We start from the raw sequence: 17,548 nt of genomic DNA on the forward strand, positions 1-17,548 counted from the left end.
GAGGGTTTATTGAGAGTTGAACACAGCACAGGAAACTCTCAGGGCCTCAGGCCTGGCCTCCCTCAGCCCAGCACATCCCAGTTCCCCTGCAGCCAGGTGGGCTCTGCCTGCTTCCCCTCACCAGCCCCGAGCCCCCCTGCTTCCCAGCTGGGCCTCTGATATCCCCGGCCCCAGGCCCCGCCTCTGTCCATTGTCTTTTCTCCAGGTAAACAGGGTTGCCTGGGCCTCCTCCCCTCTCTGCCCTCCTCTGGCTGGAACAGGTTGGTCACTGGGTCCTCTCCCCGCAGCCCATTGTCCTCTCACTGGCCAGAACTGGCTGTGACTCCTGAGCTGCGTCTCCGGGTCACCAGGTCACCAGGTCACCAGTCGCTGGGGTCTCCATCCTCCAGGCCAGAGCATTGGCCTGAGCCGCCAAGAAGAAGTTCCAGCGCTGAAGGGAGCAGGACTTTCAGCACAATGGTAAACCTGCACGAGCACAACCACGAAAAGATTTAAACCCTCAATCGCCTGATCCGAAGTCAGACACCTTATCCATTAGGCCATGTGGTTACATAGAAAAAAAAGGCCCTCCAGGCACTTCTTTGGAAAAGGCAGACACTGACACATCCAACGAAGTGGGGATTCAGCCACGAAAGCTCATGCTCCAATACGTCTGTTAGTCTGTGAGGTGCCACACGACTCTTTGCTGCTTTTGCAGACACTGTGTTTCTCGGGTCAGCTACTGAGGGGGGCTGAGACTCTTTGGGCACAAGAAGTCGAGTTCCCAGTGACACGTGAGACTTAATTCTCTGGAGCCAGGTGCAGGGCTTTGGCAGGGAGGCTCAGGCATGGGGACTGTGGTGCTACGGACGGACCAGCTGTCTAGGTGTGGAGATTTATTCTCACTGAGGAGGAGGAGGGGAATCCTGCTGATAGGCAGTGGCCAGGGCCAGTGCAACCACTAGGCAAACTAGTCGGCCGCCCAGGGTGCCAAGTGGTTGGGGGCACCAACAAACGCATTATGGGGTGGTGGGGGAGTGGAGGTGCGCTGGGGCAGGGGGAGGTGTGGAGGAAGGGCTGCCTGCAGCAATAACAGGGGGCAGGTGTGTGTGTGCAGGTGAACCGCTCCCTGTCCCAGTTCACCTCTGCTCCGTCTTCTCCCCTGAGCACAACGCCCCGCTCTGATTCTCCCCTCCCAGGCTTGCCACACTAAACAGCTGATTGGCACCACAAGCCTGGGAGACGGGAGACGTGGCGAGCTCAGGGGAGAAGGTGGAGCAGAGGTGAGCTGGGGAGGGGAGCTGCTGCAGGGGGGGCTGCCCGGCTCGTCCCCATGGCCCCTGCCCCTGCACTCACTGCATGGTAAGTGGAGTGACCCAGCCCCAGCCTGGTCCACTGCCCTTGCTCCCAGCAACGCCGCTGGCGAGTGCGGTGGGGCGGGGCCCCCTCCCACCAGCTTGGGAGCCAGGGGCGCCGCGCAGGCTGGGGCCGCAGGTCTCGGTGGGGGGAAGCAGAGGGGGGCTGGTCCCAGGCCATCGTGGGACCAGGGGGGCCGGCTAATTCCTGCGGGAAGTGGAGTGACCCAGCCCCAGCCTGCTCTGCTCCCCTGGCTCCCAGGCTTGTGTTGGTGTTGGCTGGATTTGTGCGGGTGTTTGTGTACATTAGCAATTGTGTGTGTGTGGCTGGATTCATGCATGTGTTTGTGTATGTTTGCAATTGTGTGTGTGTGCGCATGCTCTGCTGCCCTCTGCCAGTGCAACAACCGTTTCTCTATATGTCACAGCCCCCATACCGTTGACCCCGATGGTGATTTCCCCATCTTACAAGGGCTGGCTGGCCTGACCCTTCTCCCCTCTGCGGAGTGTGGCAGGGGCTGCAGCTCACCCCCTGTGGGGCAGGAGTGCCACGGTGTGGGGTGCTGGGCTCCAATGCACCTGGAGAGCAGCTCAGGTGAGGCTGAGCAGGGCGTGTGGTGTCTGTGCTGCATTGCCTGGTGCTGGGCCATTGCACAATCCCCAGCCACGCCACACACGTCCCGAGAGGGATTGGGGGGCCAAGCAGATGATCCAGCAGGAGGGGATCATTCTCATTGGTGGCTGTCCAGTGGCAGTGAGTTCCACAGGCCTCGGCACAGGCTGTGTGGGGCAGGAGGTCCTTGTGTTGGGAGCAGTGGGAGTGAACTGTGTGCAGTTGTGTCTCTGTGCAAGATTGCGAATATTCTGGTGTGTGTGTGTGTGATTGAGAGTGCGGCTGTGGGGTGTGATTGTTTCTCTCTGTGGGGGTTGGGCTAGCATGCCCCTCTGTGTGTGTTGTGTGTGAGTGTTCTTGGGATTGTGTGAGTCCCTTTGTGCGTCAATGTGTGTGTGTGTCACTTGCTGCAGGATACAAAATCCTGCAAAGCCACCACACACACACACCCGGGCGCAGCCCCGCCAGCAGGGGGCAGCAGGGACACATACGTCTCTCCTGGGCCAGCTTGGACAATTTCCCATCACGACCCGGCACAGTGCTGGTGCCCCCACATGGGGGTGGGCAGTGACCAGGCGGGGGGGGGCAGGGACAGAGCTTTGGGGGGATGGGGGAGCAGGGGCAGGGAATGAGGGGGGCAGGGCAGGGCTTTGCGGGAAGGCCAAGTCTGTCTGCGGGTGTTTACAGCCGGGCTCACCCGGGAGGGGCGGGGCCGGGGCAGCGGGAGTCGGGGTGACACGGCCGGTGCTGAGGCCAGCGGACCCACCCAGACCCGCTCACACCCAGATGCAGGGGTGGGTTACAGCCCCAGCGAACAAGGGGCGCCGGGAACATTCCCGCGGGGTGGACACAGGGATCGAGTCCCCGGACAGAGCCAGACCCGGCCCGGACCCGCCCCGCACAGACCTGCCCTGTGCCGGGGGTGGGGCATTTCGGCGGCAGGAGCTTCCCCGCCCCCGCCCCGACCAGCCGCTTTGTGCGGGGCGGGGAAGAAGTGAAGCGGCGCAGCGTTCCTGCGCGGGCAGCATCATACCTTCAGAAACCACGGTTGAGAAACGGGTAAGTGGTAAGTGGGTCGAGGCTGGGGCTGGGAGTGGGGCTGTTGCTTGCTGGGGAGAGAGGTGCAGACAGGGGTAAGGGGGTCGAGGCCGAGCTGGGAGCCAGGGGCCCAGGCTGAGGGTGGGGTTGGGGAAGAGCTGGGACAGAGTGGGGCTGAGCGCTGCTCCCTCCATGGGGGCTGGCTCAGGCCCTGAGGTGCCCCCATGAATGTTCCTCTGTGTCCCCCTAGGAGTCATGCCCCACATTTTGGGGACCACTGAACCCTACTCGCTAAGCAGGGGCTAGTGATGCCAAAGCCCAGGGAAGGGAGAACAAGTGCGGGGCCCCAGCACTGGAACCATGACCCCCCGTTACTGTCTGTGGCTCTGCCCCCTTCCACACCTTCCACCCACAGCCCCATCCACTGTCACCTCTGTTCCACCCCTTCCCCCACTGGCCCCACCCTGTCACTCCTTTACCCCTGCCCCGCTGTGGCCCCGAGACCAGAGATGCTCTGTGCCCCTGCTGCAGCCCCCGGGCCGTAGCAGGGAGTGGGAGCTCCTCCAGCCCTGGGGCCGACATGGGGGAGAGTTTTCCAGGGGGCCCAGTTTGGCCAGGGCCCCTAGTCATGGGCCCCACTGCCCCCTGGGCGACGCAAGGTTTGGGGAGGCTGAGCCCCCCGAGCCTCCATTATGAGCCGCCCAGGCTACCTCTGCTCAGTGGGTGGCCAGTCTCCCTGTGTCTCTGCTGTTCGTGCTGGGGAGCCCGGCCGGCCTTAGGGGTGGGGCCCCCGGCAGCCGCCCAGGGCTCCAGGGGTCAAAGGGCACCGTGTGGCAGTGCAAAGGTGCTCACTGCTCTCCCCTGCCCCAGTGCTCCTCCGTGGCCCCACAGAGGGTGGGGGGAGCGAGGAGCAACACTATGTGCTCCATGCGTCCTGGTCACTTTCCCCACCTGGTGCTGTGATGGGAGCATCAGAAGCTGCTGCTCTCTGCCCTCCCCTGATGCAGCCCGGCTGAGGAAAGTGACCTGGATGCAGGGAGCTCGGATGATGTCACTTCTCGCCCCTCCCCACGCCCTGCAGCCCCTCGGGGTGCCCGGAGGAGCAGCATCCCAGGGAGGAGCAGGCAGCAATGCCAGCGGCTCCATGTACACAGGTCAGTGTCCCCACATGGGTGCAGGAGGGGGTGCAGGGGTTAGGGATGAAGGGGGTGCAGCAGAGGGGCAATGGCTGGTGGCACAGGAGCAGGGGCGGCTCTAGGATTTGCGCCGCCCCAGTAGGGCGGCACGCCACGGGGGACGCTCTGGCTGTCGCCGGTCCCGCGGCGCCGGGGCATCTCCTGCAGACGGGGCAGCAGAGGGTCGCTGGTCCCGCGGCTCGGTGGACCTCCGCAGGCATGCCTGCGGATGCTCCACCAAAGCCACGGGACCAGGGGACCCTCCGCAGGCACGTCTGCAGGAGGTCCACCGGAGCCGCCTGCCGCCCTCCCACGGGATGCTGCCCCAAGCGCGCGCTTAGCGCGCTGGGGTCTGGAGTCAGCCCTGCACAGGAGGGGAGTGCGGGAGTTAAGGGCAAAGGCGACAGTGTAGGGGTTAGGGCACAGGAGGGGGCAGGAGTTGGGGTGAAGGAGGCACAAGGGTTGGGAGTGCAGGAGCTAGCTGTAAACGGGGAGGCGGATCGTCCGGGGAAATGGGGAAGTGCCAAAGTACAAGTTTTGCCCCGGGCACCATTTCCCCTAACGCTGGTCCTTGGTCACATTTCTTGCTGGGAGGGGGAGGGGAGAAGAGGCGTTTTCTCTCTGTTTCTTTCCTCTCCATTTCCTGCTCCTTCCTTCAATTCCAGAAACCTCCCTTGTGTTTCAGACTGTGCAGTGACGCCCTCCCCACCCCAGGCCTCTGGAGCCTTTGGAGCAGAAAGTTCCCAGGAGCTGAGGGTGTATCCAGGGTGAGTAGCTGGCAGGAAGGAGTCCTAGCAGCTCTTCTGGGAGCGCAGGGAGGAATGACTCCCCCCTCTCTAGATTCTCCCCATGGGGCTCTGGGGAGCAGGGAGGGTTGTGTGATAAATTCCATCCAACTCCCCCTTTGTTCCAAGCCGAGGGACGTCTCAGCTCTGCACGATCCCCTTGGCAGCACCAAACAAGGGATGTTTTCCACTGCCCAGGAGACACCAGCCAGAGACTGATGTGCTGGAAATATGTTGGGAAAAGGGACTGTCTGAATTGCCAAGGCAGGGAATGAACAATCTACAGTAACATCATTAACCACAGACACACTCTAGCCATGCTCCAGCCAGTAGGGAAAAGGGCAGGAATTCTTGCTGCTCAGCCATGGCCACATGTACAGAGCTGCACAGCAGTGAGTGTGCTGGGGAAGCTGGTCTGAGCAAACAATTGGAAATGACCCTTCAGTGAGAACAGAACCAGAGTGTAGAAAGATCCATGTGTTAAGTGGTTGTGGCTGAGGGCTTAGGGAGCTGAGCTATGACACCATAGAGGTTTTTCTGTGGAAGTTTGATTCTTGCCAGCTAGGGAAGGCTGGTGTGTGGTGTCTCCATGGCTGTACTTTCAATGATGCAGATTTCTCTCTCCCATTGTTTTGTGGGCATCCTACTAGATTGCCAGCTGCCTTTCAACTGCAGTGTGGAGACTTTGTGTGTGTGGGGAGAGACAGTGAGTGTGTTGAGGTAGGTAGGAGCGGATCATTATTATCCCTCCTTGAAAGAGGGAGGAGCTAAGGCTGAGAAAAGAGAATTGACGTGTCTTAGGTCACACAGCCAGCCCATGGCAAGGTTGGGAATAGGACCCAAGAGCCCTGATTTTCAAACTAACCATCACATCTTGAATTTCAGACATTGAATGACCTGAATAAAGTGCTCTCGGATGAGCTCCAGACCAACAACAGTGCACAGTAATTATTCAGCAAGTATTTGAGGAGAACTGCAATGTTAGAGAGAACCATGAACTGCTCAGAGACCATTAATGCAGCAAAGCAGCAAAATTCATCAAACATATGACTGGTTCTGACTTATTTCCTTGGTCTTAAAAGAGAACAACAAGGACCTGAGTCTCCTCCCTGTCAATAACCCCCTGCTCAGCCAATCAGGGTAGAGACTGAGGATGGGAGGCTGAGGGTTCTCACCAGAGAGCCCAAAGGATGGCCCAGGTCACCAGTGGGGATCACTGCCCGAGCACTATTTCAGCCCCACATTTTTGGGTGGGCCTCCCACAATGGGAGCTGTCGAGCACTCCCCCGCAACACACACACACACACACACGCACACACACACTGCTCCTGGTGTTGGGAGGGGAACACGTGAAAGGACAAAAGAAGCAAGAGACAAAGAGAAAGGAGGAAGGGATGGATGGAGGAAAAGGTGAAACAAAAAGGACAAACTCTAATGACCACAGTGATTCTAAAGGACAAAATCCCAGGTGCGGAATAAAATTCTGCCTCCTTAAGTTTGTATTTTCCATGCCTAAAATTCAACTGTCACTAGATGGATCAGACTGAACAGGTTTCAAACCTCAAGGAGGCTCTTACCTTCTAAACTGGGATGGCTGTTTTCTAGTAAAATCAGGAAAAGGAAAGGAGAAAACTCGAAAGAGGTTCCTCCTGGCGCTCACGTACCTGAACCGGAATACTCTCTCTGTCCTCAAAGAGAGAACTGGAGAAGGAGACTTGCTGAAGCAAAGCCACAGGGTCTCTGAGGTTTCCCTGGCCCCTCGCCCCGTCCTGCCTGGCTGATGTCAGCATCTCTCTGTGAGGTCACCACCTCCCCACCACCTTTGACCAATAGTCTGAGGTCCTGCAAAAAGCCTTTGTGATGTCACTGCCACACCCCTCCCTTGCTGTGCTAATGTCCTGCCCCTGGCCAGGCACTTTGGAGGATTGAGCTACTCCCTGTGGATCACCCCACTCAAGGAGCGTTCGTTCTAGGAAGCAAGCCGGCTAGACAGGAAAACATCAGACACTTCTCCCAATGCTACACTCAGTTTTTCAGAAATTAGTCGACTTTATGGCCAGAAGAGACCATTAGAGCATCTAATCTGACCCCCTGCATATCACAGGCCTCCTATATGACACAATAGCTACTTTTGGGGCAAATACATTCTAGAAAGGCATCTAGTCTTCATTAAATGACATCAGGAGATGGCAAATCCATCACTTTCCTTGATAGCTTGTTCCTGTAGTGAATCATCCTGGCTGCTGAATATTTGTGTCTTATTTGTAATATGAATTTGTCTCTTTTCACCTTCCAGCCATTGGGTCTTGTTATACCTTTCTCTGCTATATTAAAGAGCCCTTTCATACCCAATCTTTTCTCTCCATTAAGGCCTTTCAACACTTCAATGAAGTCACCTTTCAATCTTCTTTTGATAAGCAAAACAGGTTGAGCTCGTTCAATAGCTCAGTAGAAGGCATTTTTCTCCAGCCCTCAGAACATTTGTTGGCTCTTTCGTTATCAGACTTCTCAACTGCAGCTGGATGTGGTTCTTGTTCTTCTGCACAGCACAGCTCCTGGAGAGGAGGGATCTGCAAATGTACATTCGTATGATACCTTTGTTTAATTGATGAAAACATAAACTGGACACTTAGAGGATTGGAACTGATTTCAGCTGATGGACAGCTTCGCTAGGTTTTTATGCATTTGAACAGCAAAATGTTGAGTGTTTACATTCATATCAAGCACCCCCGTATAGAGGAGCTCCTGAACATAATGGAGAATGGAAATGAAAATGTTTTCCTTTTTTAAAAAAAAGAAAAAAGGTTATAAGAGAACACAGGAGTTTGACCAAGTACCACTGTGAGCAGCAAGAAGCACTCTATCACTGAGCTATACCCCCGTGACAACAGGAATATAGAATTGTGATCTCCAGGACTTTGCAGGATAGACCCTGCTTCATCGAGCTCCTTTGCCATTCCCAGACCACAGGTGGTTTTAAAAATGGGGTTTGATTAAACTTCTTAAATGTGGCAAACACCACAGCTTGCACACCCACCGATATAGCTTCTCCCACTGACATAGCTGCCACCTCTTGCAAAGTGGATTAACTGCACCCACAGGAAAACTCTCTCCCCTCTGCCCCTCACCTGCCTAAGGCTCTGGGAGGGAGTTTGGGTCGGGGGAGGAAGTCTAGGGTGCAGGCCCTGGGCTGGGGCTGGGGATTGGGGTGCAGGCTCTGGGGGGAGTGTGGGTGCAGAAGGGGTGAGAGGCTGGGCTCTGGGAGGGAGTTTGGGTTGGGGAGGGGGTCTGGGCTGCAGGCTCTGGGATGGAGTTTGGGTGCTGGGTGCAGGCTCTGGGCTGGGGCAGGAGGAAGGGGGAACAGGAGTAGGGGTGGGGTTGTGGGCTGTGGGAGGACGATTGGGGTAGGCGGGAGGGGGTGTGGGAAGGGGTGGGGGTGCAGGCTCAGGAAGGGGTCAGGGTGTGGCGCTTACCTGGGGCTCCAAGGCAGGGCAGGCTGGGGGCCTCCATGTGCTGCTGCCCCAGGCATCACCCCACAGTGTCCCATTGGCTGCAGGGGGCTCGGGACAGGGGCAGCGCGTGGAAGCACAGACCCACCCCACCCTGCCATGCGGAGGGGCCGGCAGCCACTGGAGTGAGCAGGTAGATGACTGGAAGGGTTTTCCAATCCCTGTAATAGCTACATGAACAGAACAATTCTTCCTTTTCTTTAGCACTATCTAACCAGGGCTTAGGTCACCTTAACTCTATGGGTTGGGGGTGGGTTTCACACTCTAAGAGACGTCACGCTGCCAGTTCAGTGCCCAGCGTACACCAGCCCTTAGATCCCTCTTGGCATTTCAATGTAGGCACTGACCTGTGAGAGGAAAACATCAGCTCACAAACACAGAGACTGAATTCCCCACATTTAATCTCGCTGCACTTTCCAGAAAGTCACAAAATTCAATTCATTCTTGCTAGGACAGAGAAAAAATAAGCAACATTAAGTTTTTGGCTTGATTAAATAAAATTAAGTGTTTAATCAATATAGTAAAAAAATCTGTCTTGATTCCTCTAACTAACACCACAGCGTGAAATAGGAACAGAGACAAAGCTTGTCAGTGACGACTAATTTAGCAAATGATCTTCCCATTATTAATTTCCACGCTGCCCCCATTGGAGGTCTGGGCATCTCCAGTGTCATTGCTCTGCGTTCACCTTCCTCTTCGAATTGTTCTCAGACATTCGCCTTCCTCTGCAGCATGGGGCTCGGGTCACTTGCTGGAGGATTCCCTGCACCTTGAGGTCTTTAAGCCACGATTTGAGGCCTTCAATAACTCAGACATAGGTCAGGGGTTTGTTACAGGAGTGGATGGGTGAGATTCTGTGGCCTGCATTGTGCAGGAGGTCAGACTAGATGATCATAATGGTCCCTTCTGACCTTAAGTCTATGAATCTATTTATCTTTTCCCAAATTTGGAAAATTGTGCAGTTCAGAATGTGAATAGTGACCCCGTCTCCTTCCTGCACCTGCTCTACATTGCTCCACAGCAGCTTCTCCCCATGCAGAGTCACCCCAGCACTGCAGTGCAGCCGCCCAGGGTTCAGCGGGGCCCCTGGCAAGGACAGTGGGTGCAGCTAACAGCCCGGTGTGCCTGGCCGTGAGGCAGCTGTAAAAAAGCAACCCACCCCCCCAGAAGTACAGAGACTGAATTCCCCAACTGTAACATCATGACCCCCTGTAGAAAGCCACACGTGTCAGTTGTATTGTCACAGGGAGATGCAAAAATACTGTGGACATAGTCACTCCCATTTGTGGATTTTTGGGGAAGTGGAGCCAGCTGCTGGAGGGTTTTGTCTCTTCCCCTCCATAACAGCCAGTCCATGCTTCTGGGCCTCAGTTTGGGCCTCTATTTCTCTGTCTCTTAACTCCAGGGCTCTTGTGTGAGCAGCTCCCTCCCTGGCTGCCTCTGCTTCCATAGCCCTTCTGTGCACAGGTGCCTCTGCTTCTTTGAGCTTCCATTGAAACTCCCGGTCCTTTGCCTTCTCTTCTGCTTCCAGTCTGGCCAGCTCTAGTTAAGTAGCTGCCTCTCTGGTAGTCATTTTCCTCCTTTCTTGTGCTGAGACACCCCCTCTGCAGTTCACTGAAACTGGGATGCACTCAGCTCAGGGGGCTTCTTAGTTAACAGAGACTTTCCCAGCGCCCAGTGTTCAGCCTTTCTGGGCAGCAACTTGCAACCTGTGCAGTTCCAGCTTCTTCTGCTCTTCACTCTTCATTAGTTTGCTTATTTTTCTTTCCCTATTTCCCTTACCCGAAAGGAGCAAACAGAAAATCATAAACCAGTAACCACTTTGTCTGTTCTCCAGCCACCACACCCAACTCACTACCAGTCTCTCAAAGCAATCAGCTGTGCGTCTGGAGGTCAGGACTGGGATAGCAAGGGCTGCGTGTCAGGAGTGAGGGGCACCGTCAGAGCTGGAGGGAGCCCAGGGGCCTGCGAGTCGGGAGTGAGGGGCACCGGTAGGGCTGGGGGAAGCCGAGGGGCTGCGGGTCGGGAGTGAGGGGCACCAGCAGAGCTGTGAGTCTGGAGGTCAGGACTGGGATAGCAGGGGCTGCAGGTCGGGAGTGAGGGGCACCATCAGAGCTGTGAATCTGGAGGTCAGGACTGGGATAGCAGGTGTAGCGGGTCGGGCATGAGGGTCACCAGCAGTGCAGTGACTGGGGAGCTCAGCGGGAGCCCAGGGGGCTGCAAGTCGGGAGTGAGGGGCACCAGCAGAGCTGTGAGTCTGGAGGTCAGGACTGGGATAGCAGGGGCTGCAGGTCGGGAGTGAGGAGCACCAGCCGCTCAGTGACTGGGGAGCTCAGCGGGGAGCCCAGGGGGCTGCGGGTTGGGACTGAGGGGCACCGGTAGGGCTGGGAGTGAAAACTGTGCAGTTCAGAATGTGAATAGTGACCTCGTCTCCTTCCTGCACCTGCTCTACATTGCTCCACAGCAGCTTCTCCACCTGCAGAGTCACCCCAGCACGGCAGTGCAGCCGCCCAGGGTTCAGCAGGGGCCCCTGGCAAGGACCGTGGGTGCAGCTAACAGCCCGGTGTGCCTGGCCGTGAGGCAGCTGTTAAAAAAGCAACATCCGCCCCCCCCCAGAAGTACAGAGACTGAATTCCCCAACTTTAACATCATGACCCCCTGTAGAAAGCCACACGTCAGTTGTATTTTCACAGGGAGATGCAAAAATCAAGTGACCAATTTTTAAGTTGAGTAAATAAAGTTGAGGAGATAGTTATTAACCTCACAAAAATATACTAAAGATCCCTCAACATAACACCTGAAGGTGAAATATGACCAGAGACAAACCTTGTCAGCAAAGGCTCATTTCCCAAACGATCCTCAAAATGTTACTAATTCCCACCCCTCCTCCACAGGAGCTCTGTGCAGTGTCACTGTTCTGCAGGCAGCTTCCCATTCAATGCTGTTGTGGGACATTCCCAGGCCTGCAAATGTACCAACGACAGAATTTGAAGAGCAAACCTGGCTCCTCGCCCCAGGCGGGATTTGAGTGTTTTGTCCCTGTCACTTAGTTTTTGTCAATAGTACAGATGCCAGGGGCAGGACTCCAGGCTCTGCTTGAGGGATCCTGGCACAGGGGCTGGGGGGGAGAAAGGATTGTAGATTCTCACCTGACCTCTGGAGAGGAGGTAATAATTGAAGGGGGCATTTTTGACTCCTCCCCTCCTCAGTGTCCCAGGGCTGGAATTCTGGAATATATGTATTCTGTCTGCAAACACCCCTCCCCCGTCCCCCGGGGCGGGCTGCAGCGCTCGCTGGGGCTGTCTCCAGTGGCTGAAGTTGCCTCCATCTCTACTTTACCTGGGGGGTGTGGGGGAGACAAAGAGAGGAGATGGTCCCAGGGTGTGAAAGCAAAATTAGGGGGCTGGGAAAGAAGGACTGTTTGGAAAGGTGGGTTTTTTGCGAGGGGATGGGAGGTCATTCTTGTATTGGACCAGCTTCCGGTGGGGAGAGAGCGAGAGAGCGAGAAGCAAAATGTAAGCTGTGCTCTTTCCCCAGCAGCAGGTGGGCCACGTCGTCTCTCTGCTGGCCTGGCTTCCCGGGACGGGACCCGGCTACCACTACAGGGCAGGCAAGAGTGGCGGCCCGGGCGGGCAGGGGGCGGGGCCCGAGCGGAGGGGCGGAGCCGCGTGAGCGGGTATGCAGATCTGTGTGCGAGCAGAGCATTGTGGGAGCGGACGCAGGCTGCCAGGCAGGGCCCGACTTTGGCACCGGGAGCTCGGCGTGGAGAAGGGAGGGGCTCCGGGGGACGCGTCGGGGCAGCTGTCGGCAGTGGGGGCCGGTGTGGGCGAGGCCGGCGATCGGTCCGCCCCGTGTGTTATAAGTGCAGGGCGAGTGAGGGCAGGCGGCGGCCAGGCAGCAGGAACTCATACTTACCTGGCAGGGGAAATACCATGATCACAAAGCAGCAAAGAATCCTGTGGCACCTTATAGACTAACAGACGTTTTGCAGCATGAGCTTTCGTGGGTGAATACCCACTTCTTCGGATGCAAGCAGTGGAAATTTCCAGGGGCAGGTGTATATATAAGGAAGCAAGCTAGAGATAAAGAGGTTAGATCAATCAGGGAGGATGAGGCCCTGTTCCAGCAGCTGAGCTGTGAAAACCAAGGGAGGATAAACTGGTTCTGTAATTGGCAAGCCATTCACAGTCTTTGTTTAGTCCTGAGCTGATGGTGTTAAATTTACAGATGAACTGGAGCTCAGCAGTTTCTCTTTGAAGTTTGGTCCTAAAGTTTTTTTGCTGCAGGATGGCCGCCTTAAAATCTGCTATTGTGTGGCCAGGGAGGTTGAAGTGTTCTCCTACAGGTTTTTGTATATTGCCATTCCTAATGTCTGATTTGTGTCCATTTATCCTTTTCCTTAGAGACTGTCCAGTTTGGCCTATGTACATAGCAGTGGGGCATTGCTGGCATATGATGGTATATATTACATTGGTGGACGTGCAGGTGAATGAACCGGTGATGGTGTGGCTGATCTGGTTAGGTCCTGTGATGGTGTTGCTGGTGTAGATATGTGGGCAGAGTTGGCATCGAGGTTTGTTGCATGGGTTGGTTCCTGAGCTAGAGTTACTATGGTGCGGTGTGCAGTTGCTGGTGAGAATATGCTTCAGGTTGGCAGGTTGTCTGTGGGCGAGGACTGGCCTGCCACCCAAGGCCTGTGAAAGTGTGGGATCATTGTCCAGGATGGGTTGTAGATCCCTGATGATGCGTTGGGGTTTGAGCTGGGGACTGTATGTGATGGCCAGTGGAGTCCTGTTGGTTTCTTTCTTGGGTTTGTCTTGCAGTAGGAGGCTTCTGGGTACACATCTGGCTCTGTTGATCTGTTTCCTTATTTCCTCGTGTGGGTACTGTAGTCTTGAGAATGCTTGGTGGAGATTTTCTAGGTGTTGGTCTCTGTCTGCGGGGTTAGAGCAGATACGGTTGTACCTCAGTGCTTGGCTGTAGACAATGGATCTTGTGGTGTGCCCAGGATGGAAGCTGGAGGCATGAAGGTAGGCATAGCGGTCGGTAGGTTTTGGTATAGGGTGGTGTTAATGTGACCACCACTTATTTGCACCGTGGTGTCTAGGAAGTGGACCTCCCGTGTAGATAGGTCCAGGCTGAGGTTGATGGAGGGTGGAAGCTGTTGAAATCATGGTGGAATTTTTCCAGAGTCTCCTTCCCATGGGTCCAGATGATGAAGATGTCATCAATGTAGCGTAGGTAGAGAAGGGCGTGAGTGGACGGGAGCTGAGGAAGCATTGTTCCAGGTCGGCCATAAAAAGATTGGCATATTGTGGGGCCATGCGGTGCCCATAGCGGTGCCACTGATCTGGAGATATATATTGTCATTAAATTTGAAATAGTTGTGTGTGAGGATAAAGGCACAGAGCTCAGCAACCAGTTGTGCTGTGGCATCATCAGGGATACTGTTCCTGACAGCTTGTATTCCATCAGTGTGTGGGATGTTTGTGTAGAGAGCCTCTACATCCATAGTGGCTAGGATGGTGTTTTCTGGAAGGTCACCAATGCATTGTAGTTTCCTCAGGAAATCAGTGGTGTCACGGAGATAGCTGGGAGTGCTGGTAACATAGGGTCTGAGTAGAGAGTCCACATATCCAGACAGTCCTTCAGTGAGAGTTCCAATGCCAGAGATGATGGGGCGTCCAGGATTTCCGGGTTTGTGGATCTTGGGTAGTAGATAGAATAACCCTTGTCGGGGTTCTAAGGGTATGTTGATTTGTTCCGGTGTTAGTGTAGGGAGTGTCCTGAGTAGATGGTGCAGTTTCTTAGTGTATTCATAAGAACATAAGAACATAAGAATGGCCGTACCGGGTCAGACCAAAGGTCCATCTAGCCCAGTATCTGTCTACCGACAGTGGCCAATGCCAGGTGCCCCTGAGGGAGTGAACCTAACAGGCAATGATCAAATGATCTCTCTCCTGCCATCCATCTCCATCCTCTGACGAACAGAGGCTAGGGACACCATTCTTACCCATCCTGGCTAATAGCCATTTATGGACTTAGCCACAATGAATTTATCCAGTCCCCTTTTAAACATTGTTATAGTCCTAGCCTTCACAACCTCCTCAGGTAAGGAGTTCTACAAGTTGACTGTGCGCTGCGTGAAGAAGAACTTCCTTTTATTTGTTTTAAACCTGCTGCCTATTAATTTCATTTGGTGACCCCTAGTTCTTGTATTATGTGAATAAGTAAATAACTTTTCCTTATCCACTTTCTCAACATCACTCATGATTTTATATACCTCTATCATGTCCCCCCTTAGTCTTCTCTTTTCCAAACTGAAGAGTCCTAGCCTCTTTAATCTTTCCTCATATGGGACCTTCTCTAAACCCCTAATCATTTTAGTTGCTCTTTTCTGAACCTTTTCTAGTGCTAGAATATCATTTTGTAGGTGATTATACCACATCTTTACACAGTATTCGAGATGTGGGCGTACCATGGATTTATATAAGGGCAATAATATATTCTCAGTCTTATTCTCTATCCCCTTTTTAATGATTCCTAACATCCTGTTTGCTTTTTGACCGCCTCTGCACACTGCGTGGACATCTTCAGAGAACTATCCACGATAACTCCAAGATCTTTTTCCTGACTCGTTGTAGCTAAATTAGCCCCCATCATGTTGTATGTATAGTTGGGGTTATTTTTTCCAATGTGCATTACTTTACATTTATCCACATTAAATTTCATTTGCCATTTTGTTGCCCAATCACTTAGTTTTGTGAGATCTTTTTGAAGTTCTTCACAATCTGCTTTGGTCTTAACTATCTTGAGTAGTTTAGTATCATCTGCAAACTTTGCCACCTCACTGTTTACCCCTTTCTCCAGATCATTTATGAATAAATTGAATAGGATTGGTCCTAGGACTGACCCTTGGGGAACACCACTAGTTACCCCTCTCCATTCTGAGAATTTACCATTAATTCCTACCCTTTGTTCCCTGTCCTTTAACCAGTTCTCAATCCATGAAAGGACCTTTCCTTTTATCCCATGACAGCTTCATTTACGTAAGAGCCTTTGGTGAGGGACCTTGTCAAAGGCTTTCTGGAAATCTAAGTACACTATGTCCACCGGATCCCCCTTGTCCACATGTTTGTTGACCCCTTCAAAGAACTCTAATAGATTAGGAAGACACGATTTCCCTTTACAGAAACCATGTTGACTATTGCTCAAGAGTTTATGTTTTTCTATGTGTCTGACAATTTTATTCTTTACTTTATTTTATTTATTTTATTCCTCAGTGGGATCTAAGGGAAGTAGCCTGTAAAATTTGGTATTGGAGAGTTGTCTGGCGGCCTCCTTTTGGTAGTCAGACCTGTTCATGATGACAACAGCACCTCCTTTATCAACCTCTTTGATTATAATGTCAGGATGGTTTCTGAGGCTGTGGATGGCATTGCGTTCTGCACGACTTAGGTTGTGAGGCAAGCGATGTTGTTTTTCCACAATTTCTGCCTGTGTACTTCGGCTGAAGCATTCAATGTATAGGTCCAGACTGTCATTTTGACCCTCAGGAGGAGTCCCTGTGGAGTTCTTCTTCTTGTGCTGTTGGTGGGAGGGTAACTGTTTACGAGTGCGCTGTTCAGTGTTGTCCTGGAAGTATTCTTTGAGTCGGAGACGGCGAAAGTAGGCTTCCATATCGCAGCAGAACTGTATCATGTTGGTGGGGGTGGCAGGGCAGAAAGAGAGTCCCCGAGATAGGACAGACTGTTCTTCTGGGCTGAGTGTGTGGCTGGATAGATTGACGATATTGCTCGGTGGGTTAGGGGTATCACGGTTGTGGCCCCATGTGGCAGGTAGGAGTTTAGACAGCTTACAGTCCTTTTTCCTTTGTAGAGAGGTGAAGTGAGTGATGTAGATCTCCTGTCTTATTTTAGTGAAGTCCGTTTGTATGGAAGTTTGGTTATTGATGATCACAAAGGTGGTTTTCCCAGGATGAGGCTCATCCATTGCACTGCGGGTGTGCTGACCCCTGCGATTTCCCCAAATGCGGGAAACTCAACTGCATAGTTTGTGGTAGTGGGGGACTGCGTTCGCGCTCTCCCCTGGCGATTGGTTTGAACAACAGAAAACCGACAGTGGGCTGCTTAGGCTTAGTGCACTGCAAAGCAGACTCTCGGGAAAGCAGTTGTCAGTCTGGGCCTTTGGGAGTGCTCTTTTCCACAGGCCCTGTACTTCTAGGTATCTTTGTCACAGGTTCCTCCTTGTAAGCAAAGCTCAGCTCTGGAACTTTACTTGGGTCTCTCTGTGTTCTTGGCTTTCCCTGGTCTTTTGCAGCTGATCTGCTCTCTAGTCTGCTTTTGGGGGGCTTGGACCGGTGCCTTCTTTGGCTCTAAGGGGAGCTGCCTGCCTGCCTGCTCTGCTTCTTTCCCTGCTTGTAGCTTCTTCCCTGGCCCTTCTTCTCGGGCTCTTCCTCCTTTGACGGGAGGACGGCCTGTCCAAAACGCCTATCCCACCTGGTCTCCTCGTCCAACAGGCAGCCTGCCCCCTGCCCTGGGGCCGCTTTGGCTTTCGCTGTCTGTTCCTGTCTCTTGGTGGCCACCCTGTCTGTGCTACGGAGACTAGGCTGTCACAACCCCATGCTGGAGGAGGGGCTTTCCGTCGCTTGAGGCCCACCCACCGCCTCCCCGAATGCCCTTAGCTACGCTGCGGGTTAGGGCGGCGTGGCCATGTCGCCCAGGAGCGGGTTTTCCCTTTTGCACACCTCTGACGGACGGAGCTGTTTTGACTTAACTGTTCAGCACGCACCGACCCTCGGGCCTGGGCTGCACGGGGAACGTAAATCGGCACGGCTACATCAGTCCGTGCCTTGGTCGGAAGAATTCTTCCGTCGACCTAGCTCCCGCCTTTCGGGGAGGTGGATGGCCGGCACCAACGAGGAAAACCCTCTCCAGGACCCTTCTCCGGGAACAGGGCCCTTCCGTTTGGGGAGATTATGCTGCTTTAAAAAAGAGAAATTGTTTAACTGCCTTTCTCTGAGGCAAGGTTGATTTGTATTGCTTCCCTCGTGGCTCCTTATAGCAGTTGTGTTCTGAAATCTTTAGGGTTTGAC

General features: G+C 54.0%; 1 non-coding gene across 1 annotated transcript; it reads left to right on the forward strand.

Annotated features, from left to right (window-relative positions):
* The first annotated feature begins 16,379 nt into the window (after window positions 1-16,379).
* Window positions 16,380-16,544, forward strand: LOC120394949. Its single transcript, XR_005592444.1, has one exon. It is a non-coding gene; the product is annotated as a U1 spliceosomal RNA (small nuclear RNA).
* The last annotated feature ends 1,004 nt before the right edge of the window (window positions 16,545-17,548 follow it).

The sequence above is a fragment of the Mauremys reevesii genome, unplaced genomic scaffold, assembly GCF_016161935.1.
Source record: "Mauremys reevesii isolate NIE-2019 unplaced genomic scaffold, ASM1616193v1 Contig85, whole genome shotgun sequence".
Taxonomy (NCBI): Eukaryota; Metazoa; Chordata; order Testudines; family Geoemydidae; genus Mauremys; species Mauremys reevesii.